The sequence below is a fragment of the Orcinus orca genome, chromosome 13 (genome assembly GCF_937001465.1).
Source record: "Orcinus orca chromosome 13, mOrcOrc1.1, whole genome shotgun sequence".
Taxonomy (NCBI): Eukaryota; Metazoa; Chordata; class Mammalia; order Artiodactyla; family Delphinidae; genus Orcinus; species Orcinus orca.
This window is the reverse complement of record NC_064571.1, coordinates 87,014,451-87,026,938: the sequence shown is the minus strand read 5'-3', so window position 1 is coordinate 87,026,938 and position 12,488 is coordinate 87,014,451. Positions and strand designations below refer to the sequence as shown.

General features: G+C 50.6%; 1 protein-coding gene across 10 annotated transcripts in view; it reads left to right on the top strand.

The window, feature by feature from the left end:
* The first annotated feature begins 8,116 nt into the window (after nucleotides 1-8,116).
* Nucleotides 8,117-12,488, top strand: part of RNF144A (ring finger protein 144A) — a 115,298-nt gene continuing 110,926 nt past the window's right edge. For 3 of the 10 annotated variants that reach the window (XM_049695831.1, XM_033437501.2, XM_033437508.2), the window contains exon 1: nucleotides 8,698-8,925. The gene's annotated coding sequence lies outside the window, so the exon portion shown is untranslated. Of the gene's footprint in view, nucleotides 8,308-8,696; nucleotides 8,926-11,268; nucleotides 12,359-12,488 lie in introns of those variants that run through there. The other 7 variants (XM_049695834.1, XM_049695836.1, XM_033437502.2 and 4 more) reach the window with 6 other exon arrangements.

The following is a 12,488-nucleotide window of genomic DNA, read 5'->3' as shown; positions in this document are numbered from 1 at the left end:
GCATATGTCCAGTAATGTATAGTTTTAATAGAATTGAGCTCTTACTCAATTTTATTTTCCACTAATATCTTATGAAGGGTTTTAAAGCCAATTAGCATTCTTACACTTTAATGAGAACAGCCAGTTCTTAACAATTCACACAAAAAGATGAGAAGAGATTCAATGGTATTCTAAAAAAAGCAGTTAATTTGAAAAAAAAATCACTGGATTTCGTTTTTGAGTTGTTTACGTGTTTGATTATGAATGTGAGTGCAACTTGTGCTCTGGGAATTCACTTTATCTAGAAAATATACATATAATAATGAAAAGAAAGCTTCTCTGCGCAAGTTCATTCCAGGAAGATCCAGGGAACTGCCCAAAAGTGATTTATTTTTTCACCTGGGGCCATCTCGGCTTGTCCTTGCCTGATTCCTTTTTTTTTTTTTAGGCTGCGCCGGGTCTTAGCTGTGGCACTCCAGTATCTTCCTTGAGGCACGTGGAATCTTTCAGTTGCGGCACGCGGACTTCTTAGTCGTGGCATGAGGGCTGTTAGGTGAGGCATGTATGCAAAGTCTAGTTCTCTGACCAGGGATCGAACCTGGGCCCCCTGCATTGGGAGCATGTCATCTGACCCACTGGACCGCCAGGGAGGTCCCGTCCTTGTCTAATCCTGCTCCTAATTCCCATGTGTGAGTTTTTCCACACCACCAAGCAATTCTCCCACACCAGCTGGATGTCCTACAATTCAACTCAAGTCTGACACTCTCTACCTGGTGGTAGCATCAGATTCTACAGGTTAAGGGCTCTGTCCTACAAGACTGTCCCTCACCACCCCTCCCCCCAATGCAGATGCCAATCACAACTGCAGGTTGTCACCTGTGCTTCTGACTGAGCAGCTATATTGAAGGTTCCAAGGACCCCCTCCTAGGATTGGATTAATTTGCTAGACCAGCTCACAGAACTCAGAGAAACATTTTACTTATTAGATTACCAGTGGACCGTGAAAGGATATAGCTTAGGAACAGCTGACGGAAGAGGTGCAGGGGGCCAGGTATGGGGAAAGGGCCCAGAGCTTCCATGGCCGCTCCAGGGGCACCAGTCTCTCCCAGTCTCCACATGTTCACCAACCTGGAGGCTCTCTGAACTCCATCCCTTTGGGTTTTTATAGAGGATTCATTACGTAGCATGACTGATTAGGTCATTAGCCACTGGTGATTGAACTCCCCTTCTGGAGGTCTGGGGGTGGGACTGAAAGTTCTAACCCCCTAATCACATGGTCGGTGCCCTGGCAATCACCCCCCACCAGAGGTGGTCTAGGGGCTTTCCCAAAGTCCCCTCAATAGTGTAGCAAATACATCCATATTGATGTCATTGAGATAGGCTGGGACCTGGGACCTGGCACCCCCTTACCTAAATGCCTGCACCTGCACAAATGTCTCCTACAACAATGGAATAAAAAGAAACTATAGGGGCTAAAAGTAACTGTGCACTCGCACAGTTGGGGCAAATTATGAACAAGATACAAAAAGGCTAAAACCCAACGGCCACTTCTGAGGTGCTGGGAGCAAAAGCAGGGGACCGCACGTGCCCCCTGTACACAGCACCACCAAAGGGGTGGGCACACCATCCAAGCCACCCCTCCTGGACCCATCTATGCCCCCGCACCCCAGTTAAGGGACCAGCTCGCCCCCTCTGGGGAGCAAACAAGGAAACCTGTTACTTTTTTTCACTCCCTCCTGCTGTAGCATGAGTCCCAATAAAGCCTTGCCTCAATTCCTCATCTGACCTCTAATCAATTTCTAGTGATTAAAGTGATCCAAGAACCTAGTAATATCATCACTTAGGAAAGTCCAAGGGTTTTAGGAGCTCTGCACCAGGAATGAGGATGAAGACCAAATATGTATTTCTTATTATAAATTATGATCTGTCACCCTGAACCCCCTTAGCTCCATGTCTAAATAGACTGACTTCTACCAGTTCTCTCTTGGAGTTTGGGTTGTAATAAGTTTCCAAGAATTCCTCCCCATAAGCTGTTACTGAGGAGTCACAAGACGTGTGTGTGTGTGTGCGTGCGTGTGTGTGTGTGTGTGTGTGTGTGTGTGTGTGTGTGTGAAGCAGGAGCTGTGTATTTTCTCAAGGGATACCTCGTCACTCCTTCCATCGTAACACAGATGTCACTTTATTCAAGTGTTGTTTGCACTGAACTGACCTGTTGCAGTCAGCTCAGGTGGCCATAATAATACACCTTAAACAACAGACATTTATTTCTCACAGTTCTGGAGGCTGGAAGTCCAAGACCAAGGTGCTGGCTGATTGCGTGCCGGGTAAGCCATTCCTGCTGCCCTCACGTGGCAGAGACCACCGGTCGGTAACACTGGGGAGGACTCGCCTGGGCTCCAGGCTCTGGGAGGGGGGTATTCCCTCTGCCTCCCCACCTCCCGGGACACCCAGACTCAGCAACTCCAGGTATTGCTTGGTTGTTATTTGTTTGTTTGCTTGAGTCTGTGGAGCCTTCTCTTGATGATTAGATGTTCTAAATGTGCATCTTCTTTCAGGGAAATGAGATGTGGCCTTACCCTGAGATCCTGTGATAAGAAAAAGTTCTCAGAAATACAGCCTGGCATCCAGCATTCATACACAGATATGAAATAAGACAGGGAGGAAAGGGGAAGACAGAGAATTGATACAGACCTTCATACACATGCAGGATGGGGACGGAGGAAGAGGAAGCTGCATTCTTTCATCCTAACATGGAACCATGGTGTCAGAGCCATGGACACCACGAGAGTGAGGAAAGTATGAGAGCTCGGGTCAGGCCCAAAGGCTGATGACCTAACGACACCAAAGGCAACAGCAGTGAACTGAGGTCTGAAATATGAGGAGAAGTTTCCCAGCTTGTCCGGGGTTGGAGAACTTAAAGAGATTGAATAATCTCCTTAACATAAAGTATCCTTAAAATCATAGCAGAATAAAAGTTAAATACAAAGAAATCAAATGGTTCTTAGAAACAACCAGAAACAAGAATCTCCAAAGGGGTCTCCAGGTCTGTTTAGATCCAGAAAGGGTCTTTGCAGCCACGGTTCTATTCTTACTCCCATGGTCCCTCAGAACTGTCCATCCACAGGTGGTACCCAAGGCCCCGTGGATCCTGGCTGTCCAGGACCCACCCTCCACCCTCATTTCTGGTAGACAAACCCACTGCCTCGCCCAACCAGTTGACCCCGCCTGATGTGTCCTGGTTCTCCCCTCTGTGGCTGTGCTGGGGCTCTTCCCGCTGTTCACTATGTCCGGGTCAGCTCTCTGGGAGGCAGGCTCTGCCTTGGATGTTTCCTGGCAGGGAATGCTCTCTGAATGGCTCTCATAGGGAGTGGGGAGAAGAGGGCCTGGGAGGAGGTTGCAATAGAGCTTCAGCTGATGGGACTTGGCTGGGACCCTTCAGGACTGTGCCAAATTAATGCAGTTGAGCAGGCCTTTAACTCCCAATGGACCAATGATTGGAAGCACTGCCTCCAGACATTTGGGTGAGGCAGCTTCCTTTGGCAGAGGAGAATTCCCAGGAAGTGAGCTGTCAACACCCCCTCACTCCAGGCAGCTTGGGGAGTGAGTGCTGCCTGGGAACATGGTTCCATGGTAGGATGGAAGAGCGCAGGTTCTATAGGCGGGTCTGTGCAAAGGCACTGCTGCATCGACCTGTCAGATCTCACCCAAACCCTGTCCACTGGACGGAGCTCATGTCCTGTTCCCCTCTCAGCCTTTATTGTAAACCTTTAAGACATTATACCACATGGCCACACGCATGAGGAATGAGCTCCGGGCACCACAATCTCTGTTCTGATTCTCGCCTGATTTCCTCACGGTGTTGCCTTTCTGCCTCTCTGATACCTCCATTCCTTCCAGGTTCCCATATTCTCTGGCTCCTGGCCACCTGCCTCAAACGTGCTCTCACATCTAAGACTTGATGACTCATTCTACTTACCTGGGACTGCACATTGACTCTCCTTAAGACCCACAGTGCATTACTGTGACTCGACAGCAAGTCTAGAACGAAGGCATTAGTAAGTGTAGACTAGGTTTCCATAGCTTAACACGTGCAAGTGTACATTCTTCTGGGAATTACCAGAAGAATCACCTAACAGGAGGTAACCCAGGAACCCAGACTGATTTCACTGTAGGGTCCAACTGTCTCACTAGGTGGCTGTGTGCTCAATGTGATGGGGCCAGGCCAGGCCAGTTAGAGGTCTTGAAATTCTTCTCTCTGCCTCAGCTCAGAAGTGACAGTCCTGTGCACAGTCTGGTGAACAAAATGAGTCACATGCCCCCTCCTACCTGCAAGGGGCTGGGAGATGTGGGGAAGTACGTAGGTATTTAGTGAGCATCAAATGTCTGCCCACAATTAAGTCCATCTAATGTTGAATATAACAGTCATTCCTTCAGAACTGGAAAAGCCTTTTAAAATTCTGTCAAGCCACAAGGGTCAGATCCCATTGATTGTTCTAGAAAAGCAATATAATAAAACATGAAAATAACTGGATCAGCCAAGAACCTTGAGTAATAGTACCGTGGGTGTCACCAACTGGCAGCGATCTTGGGACCTTCAAGGGCCACTTTAAACCTCAGTGTTTCTATGTGTGAAATGAAAAGATGAGATTAAACTTTCTCTCTGGTCTAAACATCTGCGTAGAACCTATGGCCTTTGCATCTGAGCCATATAGAAGTACAAGGTAGCAGAGAGTCCTGGAAGACAAGATTTACCTGTTTCTTTCGACAAATATTTATTAAGTGCCCAGAACTTGTTCTTACTGTGCTGGGGTTGGTGGTGAACAAGACAGAAAATGATTTTACTTTCTGAGAGAGTGCCAGAAAACTATCTTTACTTTTTTATTAACATGGTAGCCTTCTTGCTTATTAGCATGTACTTTATCACTTTGGTATGACATTTTTATTTTTGTTATGAAATTATTCTCTAAATCGTAGTCACCCATGGGCACTTTCTAGCTACTTGTATTAGTGTGCTAGGGCTGCTGAAACAAAGTACTATGGGCTGAGTGGCTTAAACAAGAGAAATTTATTTTCTCACAGTTTTGGAGGCTAGAAGTCTGAGCTTAAGGGACCGGCCAGGTCGGTTCTTCCTGAGGGCTGAGAGGGAGAATCTGTTCCAGGCCTTCTCCTAGCTTCTGGGGCTTAGCTGGAATCTTTGGTGATGCTTAGTTTGTGGAGGCATCACCTCATCTCTGCCTTCATGTTCCCATGGCGTCCTCCCTGTGTGCCTGTCTGTCTCAAAATTTACCCTTTGTATGAGGACACCAGTTGTATTGGATTAGGGCCCACTCTTCTCCAGTACGACTTCATCTGCAACAACCCTATTTCCATATAAGGTCATATCAGGAGGTGGCGGAGGTTAGAACTTCAACCTATGAATTTGGGGGACACAATTCACCCCTAGCAGTGCTGTTGTTAAGTGATTGCAAGGATGAATTTCCCCTTCACTTGTACTTTCTTTCCTGAAGTTCTGTTTTTCTTCCTTAAGCTATCATGCTTTTTTTTTTTTTTTTTTTTTTTGGTACGCGGGCCTCTCACTGCTGTGGCCTCTCCCGTTGCAGAGCACAGGTTCTGGACATGCAGGCTCAGCGGCCATGGCTCACGGGCCCAGCCACTTCGCGGCATGTAGGATCTTCCTGGACCGGGGCACGAACCCATGTCCTCTGCATCGGCAGGCGGACTCTCAACCACTGCGCCACCAGGGAAGCCCCATGCTTTGTTTTTTTGACCACACACTTTATTGTGATGGTAAGGCAGTTTTGCTTTTTTGCACTTTCTCTCCACGTGTTCTGGGAAAATACCTGGAGCCTTGCACTTTTTCTAGCTCCAGGGGTCTCTGTACAGCAGAAGGCAGAGCTGCCTGAAGACAGCCTCTCCGGGCTCCTTATGCGGATGCTCCACCTGCGGAAGAGATTATTTGGGACATCTAGGCTGGGAAGGAAAGAGAGGAGGTCTTTGTGGGAAGGGAGGCAGGGGTGGGACGATGAAAGCTTTCCCAAGAAGCCCTGAGAACGGCAGAGACTTGGCATCACCCTGCGAGGTGGGGAACATCTCAGCTTCCTGTGTACCTGGAAGAGAAGCTGAGCACAGCCTGCTTGCAAGGGACTGCAGGGCTTGGAGAAGGGACTGCTGGATGGACCGGGTGATGGGCTGAAGAGGACAGGTTACATCCCATATTTCAGTACTGTAAAATCCCCCAGATTCCTGTGCACCTCTAGGGAGAGAGAAATAGAACAAAAACTGACATTCTGATTACTTGCTACTCTAGAAATGAGGAATTGAATTTAAGTTAATTTTAAAAATTAAAGAAATGTGAATTTTCTTTACTTTCAGAATGTGTGACTATGAATTCATACAAACTCCATTGTCTAAAATTGTTCTGTTTTAAGCCACCAGTGTGAGTCTTGAGCTTCGCTCAATTTTCTATGTAAAGGAGGAACTTCATAATGGACTTCCATTTCTCCAGCCTCTGGACCATTTATTTACTGTGGCACTGATTCCCTGGCCTGTAACCATCTAGCACAGAATCTTGCCCTTAGTAGGTAATCAAAAAGGGGCTTTTTCAGAGAGTGAATGATGAGTCACATTGCCCACAGGCACAAACACTTAGCAACAAAGGGTATTTTTTAAAGTGATCTTGACCTGACAAACCTCTGGGTGAAATGGCTGAGAGCCCTGACCTGTGCAGAGGGTCAGTCGGACAGAAAACCAACCAGTGATGGGTGGACGTGACCTTGAGAGACATTGGAAAGAACCAGGAAGGTTGCTCAGTGGCACAGCTCAGAACAGATGACTCTAGTCTTTATTTATTGAGCACTTACTATGCTCAAGGCCCTCTGGGAAATTCCATACAGAATTACTTCACTGCTGTTCTACAGAATCTCACGACCTAATAAAATCAGGCAGTAAATATCCAAAGCATGAAGTCTAAGAGATGCCATGATCAGCATATTATACAACTTCAGACTCCTGGATGTGGGGAAAGCAGTGATGGATTGGGAAGACTTCACAGAGAAAAACGACATTTGAGATGCAGTGTATGGCCTGCTGCAAACTATATTGTCAATGATGGTGTCCTTTTTCCCCATCTTCCCGACAAAAATTATGTTAACAAAGACAAACAAACAAACATGGGAATGAAGTCTCACACACACACACACACACACACACACACACACACACACACACATCACTGCTTAAGGACTCAGTGACTCAGTTGGGTAAGAAGTTGGCTTTGTACCTCAGCCCTCTTCCTGCCAGCCCTCCCCCCATCCCCATTCCCATGCCCCTGCTAACCATACAAACATCTGCATCTCAGTATGGGCCCATTCATCCTCCTTCCTGCTATTTGCTGTCATCCTTTCATTCATTTAATCATTCATTCATAAGCAGTATTGCACCAGTACATTCCTGGTACCACAACCAGTGTATAGAAGGGGTGAATCTATTTTCTGTGAAGCTCAGGCCTTTATGCAGAATCATTTTCATCTTCTGGTGAGAGGCTGGAGTAACCAAGCGTTGTTAGAATTCTTCCCATTGTGCCTTTTCCTTGAAAGATGACATTTGTACAAAGAATTAGACAAAGACATCAGAAGTGCTCATTCATGTTTGGGGAGGAAAAATATTTACTGGAATAACTTCTCAATGTAGATGAGAAGATTTATTATGATTATGATTTTTAAAAAGACGGTTATGTAGTAGAGGAAGACAAATGATGCGGTGTCAAGATAGTTAAGAATCTTGTAGTTTGGGGAAAAATGAGACAAATAACAGCTAAGGATTATGGAATCCTTACAATTTTCCAGTTATGTTGAGATTGCTTTATGCATATTTGCCTTATTAACCCCTGCCAAGATCTCGATGACCATCTGTATTTTTCAGATAAGAAAATCAAAGCACAGAGAAGTTAAGTAACTTGCTTAAGGTCACTGGGCCCGTAGGTGATGGCATTAGAATTCGTGTTGAAGAAAGCTATGGTGGTGGGTTTTCCCATACTTCTGGAGAAAAGAGTCTGTCTATTGAAGGAGGCATTCTTTCATACGCACCAATAGGTTTTGTTCAGATACGCATGCCTGAGACATATAATTTAGCACTGGTGCAACTTCCAGCTACTAGAGGGAGTGGCAAAGAGAAATCTTACAGGAAAATTCTACCTTCAAAGATCTTTGGCTCTAACAAGCTAGAAACCCTTAAGCATAGGAAGTAAACTGCTGTGCCTGGATCTCGGGAATCCCCAGAAGGAAGGACCAGACAAGTTGCCTCCAGTTCTCCGTCCGTCCAAGCAATCAGGTAGTGGGATGCAAAGACATTTCACGTGACGCTGGCGTGGCAAGGCCCTCAGCCTTCATCTCAATGTCCCCACACGCCGGGGCATCGAGCCCAGGTTCTGGGAGCCCCGATCTGCTCTGAGGCAGTGCTCTTTGTATCACCCGCGCTAAGAGTGTTTTGGGATCACCCATTTCTCTCCTGTCTTGCTGATCGTTTCTTCCCGGCGCATCGGCATCTGGGGCAGTCTTCTGGCTGCCGCCGGACCACATGCCCTGTGTGCCTCTTGGCGGCGTGAGGTCCGGGTGGTCCTCGGGCACCGGGTTTCCCTGCGGGCCTGCGCGGCCCAGGGCGGGGCGCGGCGGGCGGGCGGCAGGGGGCGCTGCGCGCCGGGCGGGGACGCTCGGGCCGAGCCTGTGCTCCCCGCGTCTTTGTGCCACTCGGCGCCGCCGCCCACTCTCCCCCCGCGGGCCGTGCGCCCCGGCTGGAGGGCGGACGGGAATAAAGGGCAACTCCGGGCGGGGCGGCGGACGCGCAGCGCGGACACCCGGCCCCGGACCGCGGACCTAGGCACGGCGCGCGGAGCCCCGCCTGTGGCCGAGCAGGAGCGGCGGCCCCGGGGCCCCTGCCGCGCGGGACCAGGTGGGTGACGCGCGTCCCCTTTGTGTCGGCCTCGCGGGAGCCGGGCGCGGCCGAGGGGCCCGAGAGAGGTGGCCGTGCCGAGCTGGCCTCGGGCGCCGGGATCGGGCAGGGGCGAGGGCCGGTCCGCGCCCAGGGCGCCACCCTGGCCCTGACCCTCGGTGGCTCCAGTGCCGCGGCCCCTTCGGGACCCCGCCCGCCTCCCCGGTCCGCCGGGTCTGCAGCGCCGCGTCCCCGCGCTCCGGCCGGTCCCGGAGCGGCCCTGGGTTGGGGGCCGCGGGACGGACGACAGCGGTGGACGGGGTCTGGCGAGGGCGAGCCGCCGGGGCGCGGGGCGGGGTGGGGGCGTCGGGAAGGTTCAGCCCGGCCAGAGTGGGCCGGCGCCGCGTCCTCCGCGGGGCACATCCCGGCGCCCGATGCCCGCGGCCGCCAGCCTCGCTCCTCCAAGCCGTCCCCTCCCCAGGGGCGCGCGGAAAGTTCCCTGTGGGTCTCCCCACCCCACCCTCCGGCGGTGGCTCCCCAGCTTCCCCGTACTGTCCTGGGCACCCAGCTCTGGGCGCTCCTGCGAGCCTGGAGGCTCAGGGTCTCGGGGAGGAACGGGTGCCTCGTGCACCCTTTGATCTCCATAGGCAGACCTCTGGATGGGCACTCCAGAAGTTCTCTCTGCCTGCCCTTTTTCCCAGTGAACAATTATAATAATAATAAAAATCTCGCTCAACAAGTATCCCATGCTGGCCTTGTGCCAGGCCTAAGGCAGGCGGGGTGAGGGAGCCCCAGGGGAGTATCCCCAGAGGGTCCTGCTGCCCTGCGGGGGGAGGGAGCTCTGGTCCCTGAACTAAAAACGGACCTCACATCTTGCTTTGAACTGTTGTGGGAGGAAAGCCTTTTTCTAGGAGCGGGCCTGGGGATCTGATAAGGACACACTCCAGTGAATCTGGCCGGGGGCAGCTGGCAGATAAGCTGTGCGGATAGTAAAGTGTGAGAAGGAAAGTGCTGTGTGTGGACACCTGCCTGAAGAGCTGTGAGCTCTGTGAGTGCCCAGGAGGTAGAGGCAGGGGGAGGAGGGTCCCAGCTGCTGGGGAGCCTGGTACTGGGTCAGAGCTTGAAGGAGGGGCAGGTTCTAGGTGACAGGAAGGGCCCCAGGCCAGAAGGAACTGCCCAGCGGAGGAAGGGGGAAGGAACACAAAGTGTGACCCTCGAACTTTCCCACAGGCCTGCAGCCCAAGTGTTCCCTTTCCTGGTACTGAGACTCAGGACCTGGTCTTGTGCAGTTTTCCAGCACCTTTTTAATTTTTGCTTTTATTATTTTTTAGAGAGTGCAAAGGAATTATGCCTAGAGTGGTCAGATGAGGGTAGATCGTGAAATTCTGAATTCCAGGCCTCCTTTGGCCTTGATCCTGTGGCAGTGGGAGCCACTGATGCTTTTGGAGAGTGAGCTGGGCCCGGATTTAGAGTGGTGAAGGCGGGGTTGAAGGATGGGGACCGCACCTTACTGTCCAGTGTGCGGTGTGTCGCCTTTAGTCCCCAGCGTGGGCTCCCACCTGTGCCCTTGCCCCTTACGAAAGGTCAGGCATGGATTCAGAACCTCAGGAGAAAACAAGGTGCAGATGACCTAATTTTAATGGGAGGGGCCTTTTCCAGATCCAGCACCACTGGGGTCTGGGAGTTTGTTTAAAGAAGCTCTGATTCAAGTGTCAGGCTGCTTGGAAGAGGAGCTGATGAAGGGAGAACCCAAGTGCGGGGGGCAGAGCTTCAGCCGGCCGATGATGGTATAGGCGCCCACGGACCGTGAAGATGGGGGTACTGAAACCTGCAAGAGCACTTACCAATCCCTGTGTTTTAGAAGCGTGTTCCGGTGCCCTTACTTTGATCGAGTGTAATCCCTGCATCCAGGTCTTCACCTGAGTTCAGGGCTTGGCTTGTGGACTCGATGTGGTTTTGGACTTGGAAGGGACTGCCCACACTTCAGTTGAAGCTGCTGGCGTTTAGCGGGTGAACGTGCCGCTAGGCCAGACGGCGGCAGGGCCAGACGCCGGGAGCCACGTTGCCTGTTTTTTCCACTGTGGTTCATAATTTGTCCCCACTGCCTTCTTTTGTGCACACTTCTCCTTCTTGAGAGCCTTTCTCTCTGGTGTAGAGACAGGGGAAGTCTGTCCCCGCAGACAGAGCATCACGGAGCTCGCTGGTCAGCACAGGTCACCAGGCCAGCCGGCCCACTGTGACGGAGGACACTGTGGACTGGAGGGGGGAGGTCAGGGGCCCCAGCGACACAGAGGGCCATGGCTGGCCTGGGCCTGGCATCAGCTCTCCCGACGGTCTGCTGTTCTTTCTCCTGTTCCACCCTAGAACTGGGAGGATGAAGACGTGTCAGCTGCCCTGGGGTCTGGTGGTCTGGAGCCCCCCAGACTCTTCCGGCGCATCTGGCCAATAAGGACCTCCCCTGGATCCCTGGGGTGTGGAAGATGAGAGGCAGCCATGGGGCTGTGAGTAGAATGGAATGCTTCTACGGAAGACGGACCCTCCCCGTATTCCCTTGGGTAGTTTCCTACCTTGGAGACCCGAGAACTAAGTTGAAGGCTCTTTCCTTTAAGACTGGAAAAGTCACGTGAGGCAATCATTTCTGGAACCAGCCTCCTCTCTCCTTTGTTTCTGCATTACTGACACACATGAATACCTTTTCTTAATTAGATGAAGAAATTAAATGGAAGCAACTGTTCACATACCTGCTGGGGATTCGGGCTGAAAGGCAGAGCTTGTACAACTTTCTGACCCAGCTCTGTGACCTTGAGCAAGTGTCTTAACCTCCCTGTGTGGCCCCAGTTCCTTCAACTGTGAAACTAAGGTGTTGGTCTAAATGATTTCCAAGATCCAGATATAAAAATGTGCTGCTTTAAAGGTCTTTTCCAGGAGCATCAATATTGCCAATGCAACCATTTTTAAAGAATTTTGCAAGAAAAAACATTATATATATATTTTTGCTTTCAGAACAATGGCTTTTCTCAAAGATGATAATTTGAGAGATGGGCTTTGAAGAGGGTGGCTCCTTGGTGATGAGAGTCTGGCATCTTCCTTCTTTCCTGGAATCTAAAGCCTGAACCGGATTGTGTTTCCTGAATGGCCTATAGATAGACGCAGAGTAGGGCTTTCACCAAGAAGCAAGTGGACAAGCTGGATGCAGTGTTACAGAGAAAAAATAAGTTCCTGGATAGCATGAAGAAGCATGTCAACCAACATATTATAGTCTCCTGGAGTTTGGCTCCCTGGAGAGCCAGGGAACAGTGGGTGTTCATTTAGCATTTTCCATCACCAGGTGCTGATAGGAAGTGCTCTGTATGCTTGGACCCAGTTCTCACTTGGCCCATAGGATAGGCATCTCTACTGTACCCAACCTACCAAGGTGAGAGGGACAAGGAGAAGCTGTGGCGTCCAAGGCCAGGTACGTGGTACATGTTGAAGCTGACGTGGAACTCAGAGTCCTGTGGAAAAGGATATCCTCCATGACCTTGAGGAGGCAACGGTCTGGGGGGCGGAAGGTAGACAGTCACAGATTGTTCTAGCACTGGGGT